The sequence below is a fragment of the Amborella trichopoda genome, chromosome 3 (assembly GCF_054954075.1).
Source record: "Amborella trichopoda isolate Santa Cruz 75 chromosome 3, AtrichopodaSantaCruz75HAP2 v2.0, whole genome shotgun sequence".
Taxonomy (NCBI): Eukaryota; Viridiplantae; Streptophyta; class Magnoliopsida; order Amborellales; family Amborellaceae; genus Amborella; species Amborella trichopoda.
Genome location: NC_142338.1, coordinates 18,249,706 through 18,258,497, shown reverse-complemented (window position 1 = coordinate 18,258,497; position 8,792 = coordinate 18,249,706). Strand labels below are relative to the sequence as shown.

General features: G+C 35.3%; 1 long non-coding RNA gene across 12 annotated transcripts; it reads right to left on the bottom strand.

Moving 5' to 3' along the window:
- Nucleotides 1–3,064: 3,064 nt before the first annotated feature.
- Nucleotides 3,065–8,309, bottom strand: LOC110006925 (uncharacterized). 12 transcript variants are annotated; one of them, XR_016050883.1, is made up of 5 exons: nucleotides 8,172–8,309; nucleotides 6,423–7,042; nucleotides 6,014–6,115; nucleotides 4,818–4,900; nucleotides 4,081–4,742 (listed from the first exon to the last, which is right to left on the bottom strand). It is a non-coding gene; the product is annotated as an uncharacterized LOC110006925 (long non-coding RNA). The 12 variants fall into 12 exon arrangements; XR_016050885.1 differs by having other exon boundaries at nucleotides 6,023–6,115; XR_016050881.1 differs by lacking the exons at nucleotides 4,081–4,742; nucleotides 4,818–4,900 and adding an exon at nucleotides 3,065–3,333.
- Between the last annotated feature and the right edge of the window lie 483 nt (nucleotides 8,310–8,792).

Sequence of the window (8,792 nt, the reverse complement as noted above, 5' to 3'; positions counted from 1 at the left end):
TTTGAGAAAATGTTCCATTCAACTGGAAGGTCATGGGGTTCTTGCACTTGTTGTCTTCATTTTCACTGTGAAATCAGAATTGGAGGTGGCAGAGTAGCTAAAAGTTCCAACGTCTTGTTTCCTTCTTGAGAATTGGTAGAAATCGCATTATTGGCTTTTCCCTTGGTTTCTAGGGTTTCAGTAGCTTGATTCATTCAGTTATGGACTATTTAAAGTTCAGACTTTTGAATTCTAAGACAAGTTGCATGTGAACTGTAAAGTTCCAACAAAGCCTCTTGGAGTATGTGGTGCTTGGTCGAGACTAGAAGTGACCTTTCCAATTCTTTCTATGCTATACCTCTGATGGTGTTGGTAATTCTAATGTAGAAATAGAAGTGCACCCTTTGTATTGTGGCTTTTATTGACTTGGGTTATTTTAGTTTGTTAGTTCTTCTTTGAGATATTTTGTTAGGCTCATTTAGAACTTGGGGGTGAAGGAGCAGGGTTGGGCGGCTAAGAAGCTCTCTAAGGTGGCCCCAAGTCATCACCTTCCTTTATGCGAAATATTGATGGGCAGTCAACCGTGAATAAAAAAAAAAAACACATACAACGATAATATAAATTATAATAAAGAAAAAGCATGGCAATGTCTTTATTCAAATTTAAAAAAATTTAAATATTTAAATGATATTTTGTTAAAAACATACCCTAAATGAAGAAAGGTAACATTGTTCAATTGAATAGGAGTCAACATTCCATTAGAAATAGGAGTCTGTAATGTAATGTAATTAGTCCTTCAACAACTCTAACTTTTTTTTTTTTAATTTATATTTTATTGTTTCTTAACTTGGTTAAACCTGTACATATATGACGTGCCTTGATTTCTTTAATTGTTTTTTGCTTCTTCCCCCTTTTCTCACCCTTAAACCACTTAGGTTTTCTTTTACTTCCAAACTCTCTCCCTTAAGATTTTTTTTTCTTTGAACCATAGCCATCCCCCTTCTCCTCCTCTCGTTTCTTTTCTTCCCAAATGTCAGCAGCTCGGCCCTTTTAGCTTTCCATGTACTCTCTCCCCAAGTTCCACTACCTCAGCCCCTCAACTCTCCCCAAATCCTACCACCTTGCCCCCTTGACCTTTCCCTCTACTCTCCCCAAGTCCCACCACCTCAGTCCCTTAGTTCTCCCCAAATCCCACCACCTCGACCCCTTTACCCTACAGTGAACTCCATAAACCAAATCTTGCAGTTGTCAGCCGTCAACTGTTTAACATGATTGAGACGATAATAAATACTTTCACTGCTCAATTTCACAATGTCACTGAAGACATAGCTGGTGCTCTCGACATCAACAATCGGGTGGGCCTCATTCACTCTTTGCCCCAATCTCCTCCAAAGCCCACTGTCTTCCCTTTATTTCATCTCGAAGACATTGGTCATCTAAACCCCACACTACTTCATTATCATGTCATCCCATGCTACCTTTCTTTTGTTGATCTCCTTGCCTTCCTCAGCGGGTCCCGCCTCCCTAAGTTGCTCTTTGATTTTAGCATACTCGTCACAACAACTCGACTTTGAATTTTACACTGGACAATGTAGTAATCATCCTCCCTGACAAATACCGTGATAACATGATTGTAGGTCATGGGATAATAGATTAGCTACGCTACAATCAATATGGTAATGGTGCGCAAAGTTTGTCGCAAGAGGAGCTTGGAAAGCAAAATTCTTAGATATTGGATGCTCCACGAGAGCGCCGTTACTTTGCAGAGATATTTTTTGCTTCCTCAACTCTTTTTGCAGCTATTCTATTGGATAATCTTGGATGTTGATTATTCTGTGTCATATTGATTCTAATTCTTTTTGTTTTTCGATTATGGAAGAATGTTAGAGATTGAGTTTTCTTTGTTTAGTTATAGACAAGATTGTTAGGTATTGTAGTCTTGCATATTGACTATTGAGTACTTGCTGTCGTAAATTTAGTGGAAGAATATCAGATTATGAGTTTACATAGGAGTCATATATATATATATATATATATATATATATATATATATATATATATATATATATATATATATATATATATATATATATATATATCATTATTTTGAGCTCGATTTGATAAAGATTAGCACAATTGAATAAAATTATTTACATTGTTTTCTTTAATTCTCTCCCACTCTCTTGCTTCACATTTTAGCTGTATAAGTCCAACACATGACATATTTTAGATTAGTGTTTTAAGACTGGGTGCCAGTTATCTAGCAATTGGAAATCTGATCAAGCGAATCGCTGATCCCGATTTGTGAATCAGACTGATTATCCAATGTGAAAATCAATCCAAAACAAGAAAAAAGGTGAAAAAATAGAATAATAATAAAAAATATAATATGTGTAAAACAAGTCTAGATCACATGGTTCCCAGATAGAATCACCCAATTCCTTGATGGAAGTGGGGTACTCCAAGGGAACCAGATTGATTCCCAATTCCAACAAAAAACTCGATCAATCTATAATGATTTCCAATTCCAACAGAGAACTGAGTCGATCTATACCAATTCCTAATCCGCATCATTGGTTTTTAGACATTGTTTTATATTGAATTTTGATATCGTAGAATAATTATTTTTCTGACGTGTCTGAAATTTTCGAAGTTGCTATTAATATCTTCCTTTTTAAAAATTCATATCCATCAAATATTTTATATATTATTTTGCTCTAGAATCATGATTATTTAATATTACCTTTCTACCCAAATTTCCTAAAATAAGTTCTCAAGAAGAAAAAATGATGCAATTTGTATGTAAATATTTGCACTTTGTTTGCCTTGGACATGCAATTGACATTATCTCCACTTTGCAAAAACACCGCATCATTACCAATTTCGCAATAAAAAATGGTGTTTCAGGCTGTTAGTATTCTTGTGTATAGTAAATACTGTATGGTGAATACTGGCCAATTCGATGGAGGACATCAAGAATCTTGGATATTAGAAAGTTTTAAAAATCTATCGATTTTCAATATCAAAAGTCACTTTAATACATTCCTAGTGTTAGATTTAGTGAAGATGTAGAGCTTAAGAACAATTTAGAGAGAGAAACTATCTTGATCAATTCTCATTAACAAGGAATGAAACCCTAAAATGGCTTATATACAAATACAAATTTAGTGTAGGCCACATTCTCCCTACACAAATATAAAATGATAATATAGGACAATTGAAAATTATACATTTTATTTTATATACATATTATTAGCCCCCTTCAAACTGATGTGGATATGAGTAAAACATTAGCTTGTCCACTAGAAAATCATGGCGGCTCCGAGTAATAGATTTGGTGAAAATATCAGCCACCTGCGAAGTAGAAGAAACGCAAGGGAGAGATAATATACCATCAAGATAACGATCACAAATATAATGACAATCGACGTTACTTTTTTCGCTCATGAAAAACTAGATTAATTCCACTTTGGTTATTGCATATAAATGTGTGGGATTTGAAATACAGATACCAAATTCATTAAAAAGAGCACAAACCCAAACAATCTCATTAGCAACAGAAGATATAGTACGATACTTAGCTTCAATGCTTGACTTGGAAACTGTTTCTTGTTTTTTTCTCTTCCATGATATTAATGAGGACCCAAGAAACACACAATATCCTATAGTAAAATGGCAAGTATCTGGATCACCAGCCTAATCTGCATCGACATCTGCACTAAGATCTAAAGAGGATGTGGAGTCAAAGAATAATCCACGAATGGAAGTACCTCGAACATAGTATAAAATTCGATGAACTGTTGATAGATGTGGTTGTCGAGGATCTGAAACAAATTAGCTCACAATATGGACAACATATGCAATATCTGGATGAATCATAGTGAGATAGCTGAGGGAGCTGACAAGTTTGCGATACATCATATGCTCAAGAAGAGGATCGCCAACATGTGCAGAAAGTTTAACATTGAGTTCCATAGGTGTATCAACAACCTTTACATCATTCAATTAGGCACTGGAAACAAGATCAAGTGCATACTTCTATTGACGGATGTAAATAACACGTTTAGAGTGAGAGATCTCAAAGCCAAGAAAATAAGATACTCCTCCAAGATCATTCATTTGAAATTCTTCTTGCAATCGTAGCTTTACATCCTTAATGGAAGTGAAATCATTGCCAAAGATAAGAATATCATCAACATATAATAGAATATTACAAATTCTTTGCTTTGTGGTACGAATAAACATGTAGTGATCATGTTTACTTTGAGTGAAGCCAGTTGCAAGAATGACAGCCTGAAAACGCTCAAACCACGCATGGGGAGCTTGTTTGAGACTGTAAATTACTTCACGAAGTCGGCAAACCAATGATTTATCTTGAGAAACAAACCTAATTGGTTGACACATGTAAACTTCCTCTTGAAGTTTGCCATAAGGAATGTATTTTTGACATCCATCCATCTGCCATACGGGCCACTCACGAATAGATGTGAGTGCAAAATAAAAGTACGAATAGTTGTCATTTTAGCAACTGGAGCAAAAGTTTCTTCATAATCGATGCCATGCTCCTAGGCAAAACCTTGAGCAACTAATCGAGTCTTGTGCCGATCAAGAGTGCTATCAGCTCGTAACTTGACTTTATAAACCCATTTATTACCAATGACATACTTTTCTGGAGGCAATATGACCAAATCCCAAGTGTGATTTGCCTCTAAAGCAGCAATTTCCTCATTCATAGCTATACGTCAGCATTGGAGGTTAGATGCCTGAGAACAAGAAGATGACTCATGAAACAATAGATTAGTAATGGTTGCAGGAGAACAAGTATGGTATGGGCTAACCACTGGTAAGTTAAGATGATCAAGTGGAGTGGGCTTTCGAAGTGACCGTCGAAGGTGAATAGGACCGGTAGAATGATCAACAACTGGAGGTGATACAAGACCAGCAGTTGACAAAGACACTCATCAAAGTTAGTTATTGAATGTGGTAATCCTTTATTTTCATGATAATGAGAAGGAGGAATATCGAAAATAGGAAAAAAAGAAAACTCAGGTCCACGTGTGTTTGAATTAGGGTGTGGGCAGTGTTGGTAGAAGGGTATATGCTTGAAAAATGTAACATGATGGGATATTCTAATACGGTTAATAGAAGGATCAAAACAATGATATCCTTTTTAATTTGTTGGATAACCTACAAACATGCATTTGACAGACTTAGGTGAAAGTTTATTACGGGTAGAAGATGGAAAAAACACAAAACATATGCATCCAAACACACGTAAATATGAGTAATCAGGAATTTTTTGAAAAAAGCTTTTGAAATGGTGACATATTTTGCAAAATCGGTGTAGGAAGAAGATTAACAAGATAGACAACAGTAGACATCGCTTCAACCCAAATGTTCTTTGGGGAATGAGAGCTAATAAGAAGAGAACGAGTGATTTCAAGAATATAGCGATGTTTTCTTTCAATAACTCCATTCTGTTCCTGGGTATGAGGACCTAAACGTTGATGAATAATGTCATTTGTACGAAGATATGCTTGAAATTCATTAGATAGATACTCCCACCACCCCCCCCCCTCTCTAGAATCAAACTTAAAAACTTTAATGTTTTTCTCAAATTGAATTTTTATCATATTATAGAAGTCTTTAAAAACACCAAACATACTTGACTTGTGTTTGAGAAAATAAATCCTAGTATATTTAAAAAAATCATTGATAAATATCACGTAATAAGAAAATTCATTAGTTGACGGAACAAGAGCAGGGCCCCAAACATTAGAGTGCACTAAAGAGAAATGATGGATACTTTTATTATTACTATGAGGAAAAGGTTGAGCCAAATGTTTTGCCAACTTGCAACTCTCACAACAATATTCTTATCATATTTTTTATGAGAGAAGACAACAGGTAAAATCCCAGAGTTTAAAAGAGAAAGCATTTTTTGAGAATGTGGGTGGCCTAACGTGCAATGCCAAACATACCGAAGAGAATTTGAATGACTTATTTCATGAGGAGAAGGGGAAAGATGACAAACCGACAGTACTTGTGAAAAATGAGAAGGAGCTTCACTGAAACTAATTGTGAAAAGCCGACCCTGCGTAGTGCTTCTCCCATTCACTTTCCCTATTGCTAGATCCTGCACCACACAACCTTTACTAGAAAAAGAAACAAGGCACTAGTTATCAACTAACTGACCAACAGATATTAAATTCAAAGGAATGTTGGGAATGTGATGATCAACTTTTAATGCTAAGAATGTACCAGATGAACCAAGGACACTGGTATTACTTGAGTGGGTAACATGAAGTGGAGACCCATTAGCAGTAAAATAAGTCATATTTTCAGAATAGGGTTTACCGAGGATAGATGCGAAAGTTGTCATGTCAAATTATTTGATGCTCCTGAGTCTATAATCCAAGTGTTTGATAAAGAATTTGAGTTACCTGAAAAACCCATGACGGCTAAAACTTGAGCAAGTTGTTAGAGTGCAGTTGAATCAATAGAGTGGAGATCGGGCATGGACACATGGGTAACCGATGTGGAGGCATAATGAGAGAGACTGAAAGTGATATTCTCCATGCTAGTGGGACTAAGAATGGAGGCAATTGCAGCCCATTGAGTCGAACTAGGTATAGGAGGCTTCCCATGTCCCTGAAGGCGTTTCGACAATCATTTATTACATACCCGAACTTCTTACAATAATTGCAAAAAATGTGCTTCTTGCACCGATTAACTGTGTGGCCTCTTTGTTTGCATATGTAACACCGTACTTGGACATAATTGGTATTTTTATTAGGGTAATTGGACGTGGCTAAGGTTACATCAGTGATATCTTGTGATATGGATTTTGTAAACCCCAAGAGAGCTTAAGCAAGTTTCTTCAGCAAGAAGATCTGAGAGGCAATCATCTAATGGTGGAGTGGGAGTACGATGAAGGACGGATGCTCTCATGCTTCCAAACTCCGATCGCAACCCCAGTGAAATAAACGAGACCAATTTCGTGCTTTAGTAACAGCTTCAGTGAGTGCCTCTGTCTCCATCGAGTCCATCTTATTTTACATACCTGAAAGAGTATTAAAATAATCTTCAATTGATGAGTCCCCTTGTTGTGTCTTTATGCTCTACTGATCAACGGTATACATACGGGCAATGTTTGCTTGAGAATAAATCTATTTTAAATAATCCCACATTGCTTTGGCACTAGATTGATACGTAAGGTTGCGCCCAATTGTAGGCTCAACTGAGTTCATAATCCATGTCATAATAGAGCTATCTATGACAAGCCAATCATTATGCCTATTTTCATCCTTAGGCTGGGGAACAAAACCATCAAGATAGCCCCATAACTTCAATCCTATGAGAAAACGCCTAATTTTAAAAGACCACAAGTAGTAGTTCTTCCCATCAAGACGCATAAAAAAAGTAGCACACTGTATATTACTTTTGCACTCCATAGATGATTCTTGTTTTTTTTTTTGGAATTAAAGTTTCTCTTTAGAAAAATTAGCAACGGAAAAACGATCAACAGGAGGAAGCAAAGGGAATAAATTTGAGATACTACAAGACAAAAAAAATTTGCTTTGACCATATCTTTTCTAGAGAGAGAAATTGATAAGTTCAATGGAAGACTGTTGTTGTGGAAGAGCACAACAGGAAAAAAAAAAAAAAAAAAAGTAAAAAAAATAATTGTATGCACATCTAGGGTTGCAAAGAGATTTTACAAAGCAAATTTTGCAAGCATCAACTGTTAAAGAGATTTACCAAGCAAATCTTTGCAGCAGAGATATGCAAGGGAAAAGGCGCACACATAAGGGAAAGGAACCAAGAGATGTCAAGAATAGGAGAGATGCTCTGACATGTGAATAAAACAACTTTCTCTCTCTAGTTTGCAAGGAAGAATGAAGAATGAAGTTTGCACAACTTTCTCTCTCTAGGTGTCAAGAATAGGAGATGAATTGGACAATGAAGTTTGCAAGGAATTTTGTATATGAGAGGGCTGTAAATTAGTAGCGAAGAGTTTATGCAATTATATGCAACGAAGGGTTTCAACTATGCAAATTAGCAGCGAAGGGTTTATGCAATGATATGCAACGTAGGGTTTCAAATGTGCAGATGCACCGAAAGAGTTACAAATTTACAACGAAAATTTGCATATGAAAATTTGAGAGATCAAAATTTATCTGATTACTAACCTTCACAAAAAGAGCATTCTGCGAGCAGCAACAGAGAAGAGATGATTGGATCTTTGATGCTCTGATACCATGTTAGATTTAGAGAAGATGTAGAGCTCAAGAACAATTTAGAGAGAGAAACTATATTGATAAATTCTCATTAACAAGGAATGAAACCCTATTATATACAAATATAAATTTAGTGTAGACCACATTATCCCTACACAACTATACAATGACAATAAAAGATAACTGAAAATTGCATATTTTATTTTTATATACACATTATTACATATAATCTCTCATTTGGTAATCAAATAGTTTTTTATGGATTTTTCAAGTTGTGCTATTTTTTTGGGGAAAATTGTGAACTAAATCATTGTTTAGTAATTCCAAAAGGATGATTGTTAAGTAAAATATATTATTACACAAATTACATTGGCATACTATCACAATTATTTAATACTACATGACATTTTTTATAAGTAAATGTACATAAAAACACCTTTTATTTTTTACGAAATATATAATGAGACTATTCACCTTTGGTACAAGGCTGTCTCTGCACAGCTAAATTGCAAAATTCTATTTAATTTTTAAATCTTGGTTATAAGTAATTGTGATCTCAGAATTGCTAATATC